This window comes from Brachyhypopomus gauderio, chromosome 5 (genome assembly GCF_052324685.1).
Source record: "Brachyhypopomus gauderio isolate BG-103 chromosome 5, BGAUD_0.2, whole genome shotgun sequence".
Lineage (NCBI taxonomy): Eukaryota > Metazoa > Chordata > Actinopteri > Gymnotiformes > Hypopomidae > Brachyhypopomus > Brachyhypopomus gauderio.
The window spans coordinates 4567895-4585254 of NC_135215.1; positions in this window are offsets into that span (position 1 = coordinate 4567895).

The following is a 17360-nucleotide window of genomic DNA, read 5'->3' on the forward strand; positions in this document are numbered from 1 at the left end:
TGTCTGTGGAGCAATGACACACGTTCTGCTGAGCTATTCGAACAGAGCTAACCAAGAATAAAAGCTACTACTGATGATGATGATTTAGCGTTGACATCGTCATAAATTTTCATTGTCATCACATTAGTGCTGTTAGATTTGAAGTTACCACGTAATACCGACATAATAATGCTAATAATTAATGCTGAATATAATACATTATATTTTTATAAAGCTGGGAAAACAAACTCTGAATCATTGAAGTCACTGAAGGAGGCTGTCGGAGGTATTTAAAGAGGCTTGTTTTGTAGCTGTAGAAAACTATTTTGGTTCTCATTATGAAATTAACCAATAATTGATAGTTATAACTAAACAAAACTGATCTGATTCTTCATGCCGAGCTGACTGGCGACCTCTTTCAGTGAACTGCCATAACACGTTTTTTTCCTTTTAACTTTGATATTCAAACACAGAAACTCTGGGTAGCCTGAGTTAAAACGTTATTCTTCGTCCAGAGTTTGCCAAACTGCCATATTATCTCAGGGTCAAAAACACAAGTGCGGCAACAATAGGCATCAATAGGCATATTGTACTGAAGCCTTTGTAAAAAGGTTGATCTCAGAGGCTTTCAGCTAGTTAGATCATGCTCTGATTTCCATCGCCACATGGATCTGTGAGCACTAATTGGCAACATGAAGCAATGCTCTGATGTCAACGTGTGTACCCTCGCTACGCTTTCCCCACCTACACGTGTCAGTCAGTGTGATCACAAGTGCAAAGCTGCCTCCGTACACTGATCTCAGATCAGCTTTTGGCATTCCTTGTATAATGATTCACATATTGATTTGAACAGGGGAAGCTTGGAAACCTTGAAACTTGAAGAAACTTTTAGCTCTAGGAGTGGTAAAAAGGTTAATGGAGTTTCTGTTTTCCAGGCATCCCCATGTCCATCCGCTCTGATTTTGCTAAGAACAACATTGCACAGCTCAAAATGCAAGAGGATACTGTAGCTTTCGCCGCTACCATTAACCTTCAGCCCATCCTCTTCCTCACTGTTCGCAAATTGACTCATACATGCTCAGACTGGGAGGCCCTCAGTGTGGGGTGAAAGCCAGAGAGGACAGGACACAATGGCCTCATTACAATATGGCATGGAACAGAGTGCCAAAAATGGGTGAGCAGAGTGTTCTCTTTGGCTACGAAGAATACGGGAGGCTGTATTAGAAATAACTGTTCCACTGGTCTCTGAATCAAAGCTATTAACCTTCACCCTCACTGAGACCTGTGAAGATGGCTGATACCATGAAACATAGATTCATAATCCGGTATGGAAGTCAGGAGAGACAGCTTAAGGAATGGATTTATACAACACCCTATTGAGTACCCTCAAGGTAAGACCACATTAGTGGAGTTTAAAAGAGAATCAGCTGGAGTGTTATTTTAGGTGTCCTATTTGACTGATATTGCAGACTGTGACGATGAACCCCCACGATGACATCGTCAGCTGACATTCCCAACCCTTTACAGAGATGCAGGACATCACTAGCGGTTTCGAATCGGAAACCCCATCCCTGTAATCGATCCTTGGAGAGCAAATGTTCATCATGCAGACAGAGCCAGCACCGAAGACGACAGCTAATTAAGATGGCTAATCGGCATGTTTCACAGAGTTGTGAGCAACCGTCACTCTCGTCACCCCTCCCAGCAGCTGCTGTTGAAGTCGGTGGTACGGCCAGCGCCGCCTGTGATTTCTGATTACGTCTCGTGCCACGCATCTGCATGCTGTGGGTACTGGGTGCTGTCCTGATTGGCTCATCTTACTGCCACTCAAATGCAGGCAAGGTGAAGTTGCATTTGCAGTAACATAAGTGTTGTCCAATAAGCACTGGTGAAACTAGTTTTGTGGAAAGCATTGCTGTGCCTTTTTAAAATGTAGTTATGGCTAACAATTAAAAATACAGCATTCCATCCTCCATGGAGATGAGAGTGCCCTCAACTTAAAAAAAACACTAGCCTCACACAAAGCAATCCAACATTGTTTCATTTTTAGATTGTTAGCTTTGTTTAGCACTTAAGTTCGTCACTAGACCCTACTGTCTGAAACAATGCAATGAAGTCTAACACATTTAAACTGTATCGAATACATTTGAAATTAAGTGACTTAAAAATGTAGTTTTAAATTTTCAAGAGGAGGGAGGCAGGGTCGGATAGCACAATCTCAAACGCCAGGCTAAAGGGGAAACTGACATGCAGCCCTCTTAATGAGAACTGCATCCTCGGGGACGCCCGAGAACAGATGGCAGAACGCACAGCTGAAATTCACGAGTTTAAGCAAGGATCCCAGCACTGGTGCGCAGCTCTGCACAGCTAAGCAGTGCTCTTAGAAGATTAGGCAGACCTGCTTTTGTTTTAGTGTATGATTAAAAAAAAATATTAGTAACTGTAGACTTTTCGGTTGAGGATGCTACCTTCTGCTTGCTGATTCAACTGTGACTCTGAGGTATAGTGTGTGTGTGTGTGTGTGTGTGTGTGTGTGTGTGTGTGTGTGTGTGTGTGTGTGTTTGTGTGTGACAGGGGGTTAGTGCTATTGGGATGAATGGACAAACAGTCAAAGCCTGTGATTTTGGACTTTGGTACCTCATTAGCATGTTAGCATTAGTGCTAGTGAAAAAGATGGAAGTCCAGAGTCAAGACTGCATCTCATGAACTGTTTAGTCATGTTAATACAACTTTCTTGTAATCTAATGCCTTTTGACAGGTTGACTTTTCAAGGCAACAAGTAATTTCAAGTGTCCAGAGAAGTGCTGGGCCACACAGTATGAACTCGGACAGTATGTACAGGCACGTCCATCACCCAGTCAGCATGCATGTGAGAGCCGAACCCAACTCTCTTTATAAATGTGGAACGCCAGGATGAAATGATGCATTCATCACTATAGTGTGTGTGTGTGTGTGTGTGTGTGTGTGTGTGTGTGTGTGTGTGTGTGTGTGTGTGTGTGTGTGTGTGCGTGCATGTGTCATATCATGATCTCTGTAGGCTTGACACATATGTGTTTTGGCATAAAACTGCAAATTATGTAGTTCATGCTTCCTTCATGATGAAGCTGCTCAGGGATTTTTGCCCAACACGTTTTAAACACAGCAATGAAAAATGGGGCTGGCACAAACAAACTGTGACTACCTCTAATTTTACTCCTGTCTTTACCCCTATCTTTACCCCTCTCTTTACCCCTTCCTTCAACCCTGTCTTTACTCATCCCTTTACCCATGACTTTACCCCTCCCTTAACCTCTGCCTTTACTCCTCCTCTTTACCTCCATTTGCATGGGAGCAAGGGAATCCCCCTCCTTTGTGTTTTAATTGGCTGCTCTCTTTGCTCGTCAGGGGCTGAGTGGAATCGTTGGCTAATCCCCCTGTGATGACTACATCAGATCTGGGTCTCCCAGGGCCACTGGGAGCATCACACCCTCATCGTACCTGTAGTTGTGATGGTTCAGACGCCACCGTCTCCACAGCAACCAAACTTAAATACAAAAGTGGAAACACTGCGTACTGAAATGTGCAGCGGTGTAACATGTAAAAACACAGCAGGAAAGACGAAGGCGTAACCTCCACCGTGGGCAGTGGAGGCTTCAAAGCCACTCTGATCAAGTGATGTTGCTCTCCATGGTGGAACGCGGAGTTTCTAAGTTGTGAGGGAGAGAGCAGCACTGTGGCAGAGAGCTGGGGTGGGGGGGTAATACCTGGCTTGTTGCAAACATGCACATGGCCCATTATTTTCCAGTATGAGGCTACTTGTACATGTACTCCTGTGACATGATAGGGGTGATGATACTGGAAACTGGTGACAGAGGAGGACTCAAAGGCAGAAGAGTAGCCAGAAAAAGTAATAAAATTATATATATATATATACACACATACACACACACACGCACATGAATGTATTTGATTTTGAGCATCTTCTCTGTGGAGAGGAACATAGCCCAAGCGAAGTGCTTATGAAAGAAAACTGTTTGAGAGTGATTTCCCATCTGGATTCAGCTCGGATAAGCAGTTTTAAATTGCGGCAGGACTTATACCATTGACTGCATTACTGAGTCCACCAGGCAGCAATATTACATCACTCTCTCATTGTCTGATCTCAAAGTGCAGCTAAGGTTAAAAAAAACAACAGGAGAAACACAGCTGGAAACAGGACGCCGCTTTAGTAAAAGTCAAAAGTGTGGCATTGGTGTGAGTGACCGTTTTAATGCAAAACGCAATGCTGATATTGTCAATATTTGAAGCATATGCTCAACGAAAGAGGGACACTTGTACACCGAACACCGAAAAAGTACCGAAAAAACAAAGCCTGCTTGCTCGCTTCACTTCGGGCTGTGCTGTCATCTGTGGCAGCCATTTTGATGCTCTCTCTGTCATTGCTCTCTTATAGCTGAGATAAGTGATATTCTCAAAAGCACTCCAGTCATCAGTGAGGAGGGAAGAGAAGTCCTTTTTTGGGAACCAAGTCAAAGCTGTTGTGAGAGTCTCAAAAACAGCGCACTGTGAAATATTGAACATGTGACAAAGACCCACTGAGTATTTGTATGAGGCACTTGTCACAAAAGCCACATTTTCTCTGTCACAACTTAGAACCAATCACAATTTCACAGAAATTCTACATCCAACCCCCCCCAAATAAAAAATAAAAAAAATATTTCCCATTCTCAATTCATTCTTGCCATGTTTGACACTGAGACATTGACCTTATGTTGCAAAGGTATGCTGGGACAAGCTCTGTGCATTCCAACTCTCCATTTGCACTTACCAATGTATGAACACTGAGCAAACAGCGAAAATTTGATTTGCCAGAAAAAGATTGGAACAGGAACCCACTAAATTGCTTTTTAATGCAGCTGCAGACGGACAGACCAAAATCTTTTGGTTCTGGTCCAAGTCATGACAGTGGACACAGCTAATGGCATCAGAGATGAGATCAAACTAAAAGTTCCATTTGCTTTGTGCTATTAAATTCCCTCAGACCTATTTGAAGTAAGACTTAACGCTTTGCTTGCTTAATAGGATATTTACAGAGGATTCACTTGCTCTCTGCCACTTGTGCATGTTTCACACGTCCTGGATTAGAGGACTTGTATGGGACATACTATAAGCCACAGGGGAGAGTGACTCATAATAAAGAGAGATTTCATTAAACTGGGATTCACTTACAGTCTGCCATGGACTTAAATGAATTCTCTTGGCTATGTTAGTCAGCTCTTAAAATGGCACTAAGCCGCTAAGTTTGGAAAGTTCTGTTTCATGAGTGATGGGACAGTGACGCAATGATTGCTTTTAATCTGTGCATACAATAAATTCATATAAAATATCACAACCAAAAATGACAACTACATCCCTTGCTGGATATGAATATTCTACAGTTATTTCCTGACATTTAATCAGAAAATCCCTGAAGTGAAGATGTAAAAGAGATTCCAGTTTAGCCTTCTCAACGTTTTCCCTTGAGGCCCGACACTTGCGGTGTCTGAATGGCAATACCAGGCCCAGGTCACAACTCTGTCTGGGCATATTTTGTAGAGTGAGGTCCTGCCCTTGTGCCATCAAAGACTAATGGTGGTTCGCCTTTGCCCTCTGTACGCACCGTCCACGTTTCATTGTGGCAGCGAAGCATGGCCTGCCGGAGGGACACTGCTTCTCACGTTCTCCTCATCGTCTCTTTCTTCCCCTGTTTAGGGTCTCTTTAAACCTGCGCTCACTGATGTAGTGACAAGCAGCTGGTTTAATCCTCTGCCACTGCACTCTGCTGAACTTGTATGCCCTGCTGACAGGGTCACTGTTTATTCCCTGGGCTCCATGAAACCTCAGCGAAATAAATTCCATTTTTGTCCTGTTGTTGTTGTCATCCCTGCGGCCTTCAGTCAAATGTTTTTCTCCCCCAGACAGAGAATCCTCTTTCCTTTGGTGAAGGCAATGCTCAGCTCAAGAAAGGGGCCTTGCTTCAGGATAATTGCTTCAAACAAATGAACTGTTGATGGTCCATTAGCCCCCAGCCCTTTCCTTGGCTAATAGCATTCTGGGATATCAAAGACAGCTGCAAGGGATCTCACCATGGGACAGATGGGAACGTCCACTCACAGCTGTAAATGAGAAGTCAGAATGGATTGTGAGCCTTCATCATTACCTGAGTGCTCCTGATAATAAAAGTGGATTCTAACCTCTCCGCTTATGTCACGTTTCACGAAAAGTAAAAGCCCTCCATGCCCTACATGATTCATTCCAGTTTTTCACTGTGTTTGGATATAATTGCTCATGCGTGCACACTATAGCTGCACCCATAATTACACAGGTGCAAAGAGAAAATGTTTTTAATGATGTAAAAATGCAGGCGTCACAATTAAGGAAATGAATTAAGAGCTCTTCACTCACTTTTATTACCAAATTTTATTACCAAATTAATGGGAACTCAACAAAATGGATTCATTTGCTGAGAGGTTATATTCAGTTGGAAAAAGGGATCACCTTAGAGTTGAGTTACAGGGAAAAGAAAATGCAAGAATCTCATTTTTCTTATTCTACTTTAGACTGTATTTATTAATGCAATTGAATCGTTAGCATGTTCATGGACATGTCAAACTGGTAAAACATGGCACTAGTCATCTGAACGCTAAAGTCCTAGGGGGTTTCCTCTCACCAATCAGAATTTCATCTGTCCACGAATCTCCTTTAGCCATGTGAGTTATGCTTGGGGGCTGTGCTCCTATGGGGTCAAGTACTACACCCCCTCCTGCAGTAGTGAACCATGGTCCCATACTGATCTAAATATCCTGGAGCTCATATGACTTGTTGAAGACAGGCCTCTCTGTCATATTCATCTCTCTCCTTCAACAGTGAGAGCACATTCATCTGAGCCCCAAAATATTTCATGGCCTGTCGCCTCCTGGTGCTGCGGGACCATCCGGTGACCATTGAGACAGGGATGTTGAGGGGGAGAGAGAGAGAGACAGAGAGAGAGAGAGACAGAGAGAGAGAGAGAGAGAGAGAGAGAGAGAGAGAGAAAGGGTGGAGAATAGAAATTTTTTAATGAGAAAAAACAAATAGCATTTCAGTAAGAGTTTGCTTGTGTATGTACAAGGAGAGACATGGGTGGATATGCGTGTGTGCATGTGTGTGTTTGGTAGCAGGAGGGTGGAAGGGGGTAATGATTTTTTAGAATTTCCCAGGGTGTAGTTAGAGAGGCAACAGAAGGCAGCCCTGGCACAGTTCTCAGTTTCGATTATGTATACTCTTTTATTCAATCATCGCATCGCTCTGTGTCTGACATTTGGTCAATAGTGCAATCTTCTAGTGATCAGAATATGCCAGACAGTCCGCCACACAGAATTCCATTAGTTTTGCTTTGAGTGGAAGCTCTTGAGCAAGATATCTAACTGTGAAAAACCATAACATAGACCCATTTTCTTTTTATACTCACTTATTTAATATAAACATAATCTAAATAACACATTAAACTGCTCTTCATCATAATGCATATTTTGTTTTATTTATTTCTTAATAATAACAGATAATATATATCAGGCCTTTGGAATGGAATGCACTAATGAGATGGCATAACATGGCTTCACATATTTGCTGTAAGTTTGATTTCAATCATAAATAATGTCTTGGCAGGTCTTAGTTCATAATCTTCAAAAATTGAAAAATGGACAGGTTTGAAGAAATATGCATGATCGGTCTCCTAAAGAAGACCCAGTGCTCTGATGGAGTAATGGTACGTTTATTAGCGAAGGCCTCTGAAGAGAGTTTTATTAAGATTCCATACATCTTTCTCTATTCACACTTCCTTGAGCAGCCTTGAGATTCAAATGAGGTCTGCCTTGCACACAAACCAGGGAAAATCGAGGTGGAAGTGCTTTTCAGGGCTGACAGACGTCAGTTAAATGGAGGTCATGTTTCAGCCATCATGTGTAGTGCCTATATCCTATATACAGATGCTTCAAAAGGTCTGCCTTGGCGTTTCTTTGTTGCGCCATGTTAGCTTTCACCATAGCACGCCTTCAATGGTGAGGTCTACGCCATGGGTTCAGTGACGAAGGATTTTCAGAGCAAGGTGGCTATTATTTTTGATGTTTTCAGTATTTGATCGCAACCATTACCAGCGCGCAGCCAGCAGCCAATGAGTGTCTACCACTGCATAAATATTAAAGGAATCGATATGAATAAATCAGCTCTGCAGCTCGAGGTGAGAAACGTAAGCTTAGCCTATGTAAGCTTAGACTATGGCAAGATATTAAGAAAAGTTACAATGCTCTCAATGGCTAGGCCAAATGTGCCATGCAGAGTGAATATTTGATTGAGACTGAGCTCACAGATTGTGCCTTGGCAGTAAAAGTTTAGCATTAAGTTCTACTTTTTCATTTGCTTTTGACTTTTTATTAGAGAAATCTAATCTCTCATGGATGGGGGAGGACGGTGGTGGGGGTTGTGTACATATGCTGAGTTCAGTCTTTCTGCTGTGATGAGAATATCACAAATGTACCCAGGATACATATTTATCCAGCCTCCCAGCACAGCCGTTAAAATCTGGTTATTAAAGCAACGTCGACTGTCAAATTTACGTCTCTGTAATAGCACCCAAAATGTGTACTGTTTGACTTGAGCTGTCAGCACTTTTAAATAAGAGAGTCAACACTCGTGACCAGTACAAATGCAACTCAGACCAGTGCCCAGCAAAACTCGGCGGTTCCACTTTGCATTACCCACAACCCTTTATGTGGTGCTGCTACCTTTAAACCACCCCCACCCCCCTCCCAGCCCTCGCTCAAAAGACATAGCGTGAACATTTAAAGCTTTGCATGCCGTTTATGGACACACACACACAAAGGTGCACATGCCGAGACGACCACGCAGGCAAAAATGACATTCTTGTTCACTGGCTTCTCCCACTGGTTTTCAGGTCGCGATGGCTCATCCTGGTTCCCTACCAGTCAGCTGAACTCTCTGTCTTGTAAGGGGATGAGTATGGGGGGGGTGTAACAGTCAGCCGGACCCTCTGTCTTCCAGCTGTGGGGATGAGTGTGAGGGGTGTTGTGGTGTAACAGACACAAGCTGTGCTTTGTCTGTCGGTACCGGAATAATTAACGACGTTCTTTTTTACAGATGGTGATATCAAAAGAGCTAATCACAAAGCCCTGGGTAAGCTAGTGGGGTTGAGGGCCAGGGCTAAGTTAACCAAGAGAACTGCTGATGTTGGAATTTCTTTAATCAACTTCACCTTAAGTTGAGGCGGAAACTAAAAGGAAGGCAAATAAAGAATCATCTCTCCTCAATGATATTCATCTTTGAATTAATGATACTCATATAGACTAAGGTCATGCATTACTGCCTGTATTAAACAACAACTGAATTACACATCTTTCTCTCCTAAACCACATGACTAGTCAACGAGAAAAGTGTCCCTGGGTTTAATTTGAGACCTGTGTTTATTCTTCATCACACACTTAATATTGCAGACAGTGCTAACTTGGATCCAGCGCAACAGCGTTCAGGGTGGAATTATCAGACAGCATAATCAGACGCCACAGCATGAGGGGCCACCATACCACAGATATTCATGTGCGGAGAAGATGGCTTAATGTTGCAGGGGACATTAATGGAAGAGGAAAGGTAAGCAAATATCTGGTGAGATAGGATACCCACTATCAAGCAGTTCAACGATTTCTGAACAGACCGCATGTCAGTAATGGAAGAAGCCCTAAGCAATTGCAAACGTTCTGCCTTATTGCCGATTTACATAGAAATTGCCTTATTTTAGACTTGATATGAGCCTTTTCTTTATACATTATCTACTACTCTGTCTCCTATCTATAAGATGATATGGTTCTGATTGGAAGTGTATACAATCAATGCTCAAAGCACCTTTAGTGAATGACGAATTTCACATTAAGTTCAGTGCAAGAAGCCTAATGATGTCATTATGCACTTAATTAAAAATGCAAGGTGTGTTTTAATCTGCTAAAGCACACACCAATAACGGTGTGATACCAGGGATACATACCAAAGCAAGACCACGTGTGCCCTGGAAACGATTATTGATAGAAACCTAATGGCGGATTTTGTTCTCTCTTAGTGCTAGATGTTTGCACAGGAACGTCCATAAGAGTAATTATTATTGCAGGAGAACAAATATCACCCCTTGGGCTCCAATTATTTTCATGCATTGTCTCATTCAGCTACAGACAAGATCTGCCTTTTTTGTGGAATGGGTTTGTGTTTCATCATCTTATTATCTTTTACCTTCAGTGTTAGTTCTGTCAGTACAGGCTTTTTACACCAGGAACGACAAGAACTGTGGGTGTAATATAGATTATTACTTATATATTAGATACTCTGTTGAATAAATCCATAATTTCTTTCCTATAAAAAGCTGTGTCAGAACCTTTTCACCTTCGGTGCTGGTCCTGGTTTTCTGGTGCTTAAACGTGTCTCATTCTAAATAGTGACTAAAATCTGCATCATTAGCATAACATTAGTCTGACATTAGAATGAAACTGCGTTTCAGATTTAAGGCACTGGCTGCGTCATTGTGAAAGAATGACTGTGGGTAAGTAGCATTCCAGCAATATCTGAACTTTAAGTTACCTTAATGGGAAGAGACCTTGTATAATTGCGACAATTTACCCTCCAGAGAAAGATCGAACCGCCGTCTTCATTTGCCTTTAGCCAGGCTTTGGTAGCCAGGCTCATCTATCTGGGGTTCTGACAGGCATGCGTTTATGCAGGCCCGCAGCATGCACTTGCTATGCAAAAATCATCATCGTCAAAGGCAACTTAAAGTTTATACCAACTAATTGGCAGAAACATAAAAGAGGGATTGAAAAAATGACAGAAGACACCCTGCCTTCCAACCCCCCTTTTGAAATTTGTCGAAATGTTTTCTTTTATAAAATGAAAACAAAGCATTCGGTCGTTAATGATGAAAGAGTTCCCCGAGTCCCCTGTTGATTGACGATCACTGAGATGTATGACACCTCTCAGCTTGTCATGGAGGAGTTATTTGTACTCGCCTGCGATCCGTTCTGTGAGGAGAGACCAGATGTCCCGTCTTAATTAGGCCTGCAGTGATGTTTTTAATGACTTCTACGCCATTACGGGCGGAGCGTGTGTTAGTGAGGACGAGAGAGGAGTTCTGAATCTTCCATCCTGTCAACTCATATGTGTATATGTGTGTATGTGTGTGTGTGTGTGTGCTTAATGCTCTTTGTCTGATTTCTGACACAACGGAAATCTCTACAGAGATGGAAGCTCTGCAGGCTAAAGGAGAGGGAAGTATTGAGGAACAATGCTAAGTTACCGCAGTACAAATGGAACTTTTCTGCCTAATCTTCTCTCTGAACTCGTTTTGTCATGTGTGTCTCATTTATGCACACGTGGGCACATGTGGTGTAATATATTTAATTCATGGTGTCTGGTTGAGAAAAAATAGGCCAGGCTAGTTGATGCTAGATGTCTGTTCCTTAAAGAATAATATAATGTGCTCAGAGGGAATTTAGTTTCTGTCTCCCAGAAGGCCTGTGAGGTACACTACATGTTCATAATACCTAAGATCTCACATTCTGACTTCCTTCACAGCCGACCACAGAGAAGGGAAATGGTGGATTTCCCATAATTCCCACTCAGTCTAAGAGATTCAAGCAAGGCGTGCGGGCTGCAGGAAGCAGATCAAATATGAATATGGCCTATTTGAAAAGATAGCCTACTCACTGTTTGAGTTGGGTTGGGTTGATGGACTACATCTTGAGAGCTCTGTATGATGATGTTAAGGTGTGTACAGGGCTGACACCATTAGCACCTGTCCAAAGCCAAGAGGCGGAGACATGCAAATCACAGTGAGGTGAAGATCGAAGTAAGTTTCTGAACAAACGTTATTGCTTTGCCATAATGAGGGTATAAAATGTTATTAATATTTTAGAACAAGCCCTATTTTTCATTTCTGAAACCCACTATGGGGCCCCTTTTCAAAGGGTTTCAGTCAAAACCCAATGGGAGACTCAACTGACTTTAATCTTGCATTCGTTTGAAAATTTGAGCCCATTAGTTAACTTTGCCTTTTCTGTGCAGTTTTCATTGCATTTCAATGAAGCCGCTTTCCTGTGGTGTTAAAACACTAATAGTTGCTTCAAATAGTAAATGAGGAGGAGGAGGAGGAGGAGGAGGAAGAGAGAGAGAGAGAGAGAGAGAGAGAGAGAGAGAGAGAGAGAGAGAGAGAGAGAGGAGAAACAGAGGATGACCTAAAATATTTATATAAAACATCTGTGTTTTTATGGGAGTAAAAAACAGCCCATGCAGAGGCCTTGGGGTAAAAAAAAATCCAATATACGACTGGAAGGTACAAGAATCAAATATTTATATGCTATAGTGAATAATTTGTGGATTGAGATGCAACTATTAAGTATTCTGCACCAAACCCAGCTCTCTGACAACATATCAATTGCGTCCAGGTGCTGGCAGTAATTGGTGAAATGCATTGTGGTTCACAGAAAAGACGAGGTCAGAGGACTGTCCATAATCAAATAAAGCAGAGAGCTGAATAATTCTCTTTGAAGTGAGGTGCTCCTCGCGAGCGGGACTTGCCTCTAATTGCCGACACTCAGCACGCGCCCACCTACCGCTGCAGTAGAAGGAGCTCACCTCCCCTCTCCCCTCTCCGTGTGCTGGAGGCCAGCGCAAACACCTCCAGGAGAGGCACGCCAAGTTCCAGCGTCTTTCTCCTCCCCTTACCTTGGCTCACTGGGCATACGCAAACACGCCCACAAAAACAGGAACCCCAAACGATTCACCACCAGCTAATTACCTACTCTATGACTAAAATCATCTCATCTCATCTAATGGACGTACTTCGACAAGAATAACTCATATTAGTCATCATTATATTCAACACTTCACATCTCGGTGCGAATGCCATTAAGTGTTTTGATCATTAACGAACCTTGAAAATAAACAGCTTCACTTCAGATGACAGTGCCACCGGGCTAAAATAGCACCCTGTTTTGAGTCTTTGCTTTGGGTGATGATCACTGATCACCATCTATGTGTTGACTAGGATGCTGATAATTTTGAGCACTTAGAAGACTTTACGCAAAAAAAAAGCACCTTTTGGATACAAAAAGACAGGAACAGTCCTCACCCTCACTGTTCTGACACACTATGGATGGAAGCCTGCCTGGCCAATCTAGCCGCTCTAAAAAAAAAAAATGAATGATGTGATTATAGTTTTCATCATCTGATAAACAGGTCCTTTTCTCACTCAGACTCCCCGTTAATGAAAAAGTAGGTCAAAAGCAGGGGATTTAACGGGCAAAGCCAATACACTTCTCCCAGTTCCTCTCCTCCCTCCAAAAAAAACCCATGCAGAGTAGCAACTCACCCTGGTGGTTTATCATGTGCCTAAGTCAACAGAGGCTCCTCTTAAATGCATGGGCGCATTAAAGGGTGCAACCAGTGCAGGTTTTTTCTTTTGGGATACACTTTCGCGGTATTGTGGATCGAGGTGCAACACACGCCCAAGAAAGTGAAGCCCTCGCTGCTTGCAATGTTCTGCCCTGATATGCCCACCAGACCACATTGTTGCACAGGGCAGGGGAGTTTGGTCTCTTGGTTAACCGAGCCCGTGTAACAGATTTCCGGCCTACATTATAGTCGTATTTTTCCCCCCAGTGTGGAATTAGCGCCGATGTGCTGATTCCTTGCTAAAGTAAGTGGCTTTGGCAGTAATTTGTGGCATGTTTGCACAGCACGTCGCGCTAGAAGCCCGGGCGCCTCTTCCTGGCCGTCCTGGGTCTACGGCAGGACGGAAGAGGAGGTGGCGGGCAAACAAAAGCCTGTTTGCAGGATTGAGAAGATAAGAGAGCTAGTCACCCGTGAGCCAGGCTGCTGCCAGCGCCCCCGTGAGCCGTGCCCACGGCCTCAGTCCCTGCTTAGGTCTGCTCATGCCCATCTGCCACGGCCCGGCGGCAGCACGGCCGAGGGTTGGTGCCGGGGGGGAGGGGCTCGCTCCTGAGGGAACCCGCGGGCCCGCGTGGCTTCCTTTGTAGCATTAATGTCCAGTAAAGTCACATCTCTCTGCGTCTGTGTCAGCTGATGCATCAGCTTCCCCTTCGTCACGAGATGCTTAAGCAGCTCTTCGAGGGCAAACTCATGGGAAGAGAGTTCCTTTTTCTGTGGCATTTTACAGTCTTTCTGCTCAGGCGTTTAATCTCATCGCTTTGAGCTGCCTGATTTCTGCCCTGCCGCAAGCGCCCGGCGTTTCTTGCGCTGTGCCTGACGACGTGCTTCCGCCTGTTTCTATGCAACAAGACCCTATTCATCTTATGCATTACCAGGTTTAGTCCACCAATTACGCTTGGCATTTTCTCTCCGGCTGTCTGAGACACAACAGGCCGAGACATCAACACGTGTGGAATCCGGAAGTTTAACAAGCAACAAATACTTGTGCGTTGGATTCCTCGAGAGCTGGGTCGGGCCGCGAGCGTTACTGCAACTTGACACGATGGTCCTGCGCTCAGAGGCAGCCTATGGTGTGATGCGGACGACCCGCTTGGCTTCCCACGCTCTGGACACATGGGTGTAAGGGGGCACGGGGTCAGGGGCTGGGGGGCCAGAGGGAGGGGCCCACGTTGAGGGCGGAGCTCCAGCGCGGGGTCTGTATCGAAGGCCGGCCATCTCACCGCTATCCTTGTCTGCATCCAATTTCAGTGTGAACATTTTCTGTTAAAGCCCCATCAAACAGACACACGCCTGCACAAAGGAAAACCTCATCTCCACGGGAAACTAATCCGCCGGTGCACTCTAAGCCTGTCAGGGTGGGTTTTTTTTTTTCATTGAAAGAAGTCATCACTCATTTTTTTTGCCAAAGATTAAAAGTATGGCTAAATTGAGAAAATCCGCTTAGAAAATGTTTCTGAATTTAAATTTGGACTGGGCAGTGCGCAGGCCTGCAGCAGGACGTGTGGGTCTGTAAGGTGTGGCTGCAGAGATAAATTAAAACATGGCCATGTTTGTTTCTCTGCCCCTCCTTTTCATATGCCATATTTATCTTTTTTTTCTGTGAACAAATGAGAGAAATAAAGGTGAATCTGTAAAATTGTCAAAGACGGCCACCCGTGTTACATCAGACACAAACATAGCTTGATTGGCCAGTCCTGCATGTGAAATGAGTTCTCCCTCCCTTTAATTGCATCGCCACTAGCAACAAGGTGTTCCTAGGGCGTGGGGGCGGGGGTGGCCATGCCTTACTGGGGGGGGGGGGATCAGACTGGGTCAATATTCGGCTGTCAAATCTTCCATGCAACATGTCTCCCTGGTCTGGACTACATTTAGCTCCTGGTACAGTGAGTAGCTCTCAACCTACAATTAATTACAATTCTCTCAACAGGCAGGTGAGAGTCTTCATTAGTCGTTGTGGGGCCGTAGTCAGAGGTGCTCATATGCAGTGAGCAGAATGGTGTTCATGGTCCCCTCCTGTTAAGGAGGAACACCCAGAGCACGAGAGATTCCTTTCTCGTTTTTACAGCACGTCGCAGGCTCTTTGACACAAGGTGCGTTTCTGTGCGCAGAAATGGAGAGGAATAAATGAAGTTCGCCGAGACCAGTTTGAGAGGGTTGTGAACAGTCCGAGAGAAGTGAGAGGGAGAGAGTGAGAGGGAGAGAGAGAGAGAGAGAGAGAGAGAGAGAGAGAGACGTTGGGCTTCATAAAGCAGAGCTAATCGCTGCGGAGCACTCGCCCTATCACCGGCCCTCCGCCATTGTTGCTGGCCTCGCTGGCCTGCACTGAGCTTCTTACTTGGTAATTATGTCAGCTCCAGCCTAAATGATTTATTATTTATTTTGCCAGACTGCAGCCTGAGAGGCAGCTGCCCCTGGAGTGGTCATTAATGCGCTATCTGGCCAGGCAGGGCACGGCGCCTATGATCCCGACCCAATCTCAGATCCTAATCCAAGGAGGAAGGGGGCTGCAGGCCAGGATTTGGGGCCGAGCTATCTCTCTCTCTATAATTGATAGGTTTTAGGCGATTATACGCTTCACGTGATTAAGATCTATAACGACGTATTGATTCGACTGTACTGGGATTCGACCAGGGGGTGTGAGACACCTACGGCTCCTCCCCTCCTCTCCTCCTTACCTCCCTCCCTTGCTCCCTCTCTCTCTCTCTCTCTCTCTCTCTATTCCAAGTAGGATGACATTTTGAAGTCTGACATTAGATAAAAGTGTGCGTATGCATGTGTGTGTGTGCGTACTCCTCCTGTACAGCAAACCTGTAGATGAAAGACATGGGTGTTGTTAGAGTTTATGCGTACACAGACGTTTACAGTGCATATCCATGGTTACATGCACATCTATCAATCAGGGGATCAGACGAAAAGCTGGATTGGATTCTGAAGGTTAGACTGAGGACCCTGTAGGTGGGTGATTATTAATTACGATAACTTGGGGTTTTGATTTTATCCTGTAGTTGAAAGCCTGTGGGACATGAACAGAGTCTGTGTTAGCTGTCACAGAGACGAGTAATAACAGGAGATGGCAAAGCTGATGAGAACCCAGCGTGAGCGCCATATTTCTTGAATATACATGATCATCACGAATAACGAAAGTCTGTATGATAGGAGCTAGATAAAAGGCACAGCCATATTTGGTGATCAGCAAAGCAGACGGTTTGCTCCCGAATATTCATGAAAGCAAGCATAACTGAATCACGAAGAAAAACTTTAGCCTAATGAGGAGAAATTTAAACACCACTAGTACAGTAACGGTCCTCAGCCAGACACGTGTCGACAGGGTCTGCTCAATGAGTTAGTTCAGAGATGCGCAGTCCAACTTTTCACCATCTTAAACTCTATATGATACAGCTTTTCAGAACCATCTATTTACCACTCTGCTGCTGACTAGCAATCTGAGAATCTATCCGTCTTTCTCAGGAATAAACTGCATGCAGAAGGCAAATGGAATATATTCAGAGAGAGAGAGAGAGAGAGAGAGAGAGAGAGAATTAACAAAAAGCAGAAAGAAGCACTTCTAGCTCATTCCTGCATTATGGAGCATTTCCATTTTTTTCGCCTCGGTCTTAATCTCCATTGAATGACTGTCATCACCCTCCGGCAGTAATTAGGAATGGACTCTGGACAACAACAGACGAGTCGGCCTAGCTCGTCTCGAGCAGCAAATTACCTTTAGCTTATGGTAAGCAATATTCCGTGCCAGGCAACTTTTACTGCTGATTAGCAATTAGCCCAAACTACCGTCAGCCGAAGAGCTAATGTTTAATTTGCTCCTCTAATGATATACGCTGGTCTGGTGTACGCAGACTGGGAGAGGCGAAATGGGTGGGGGG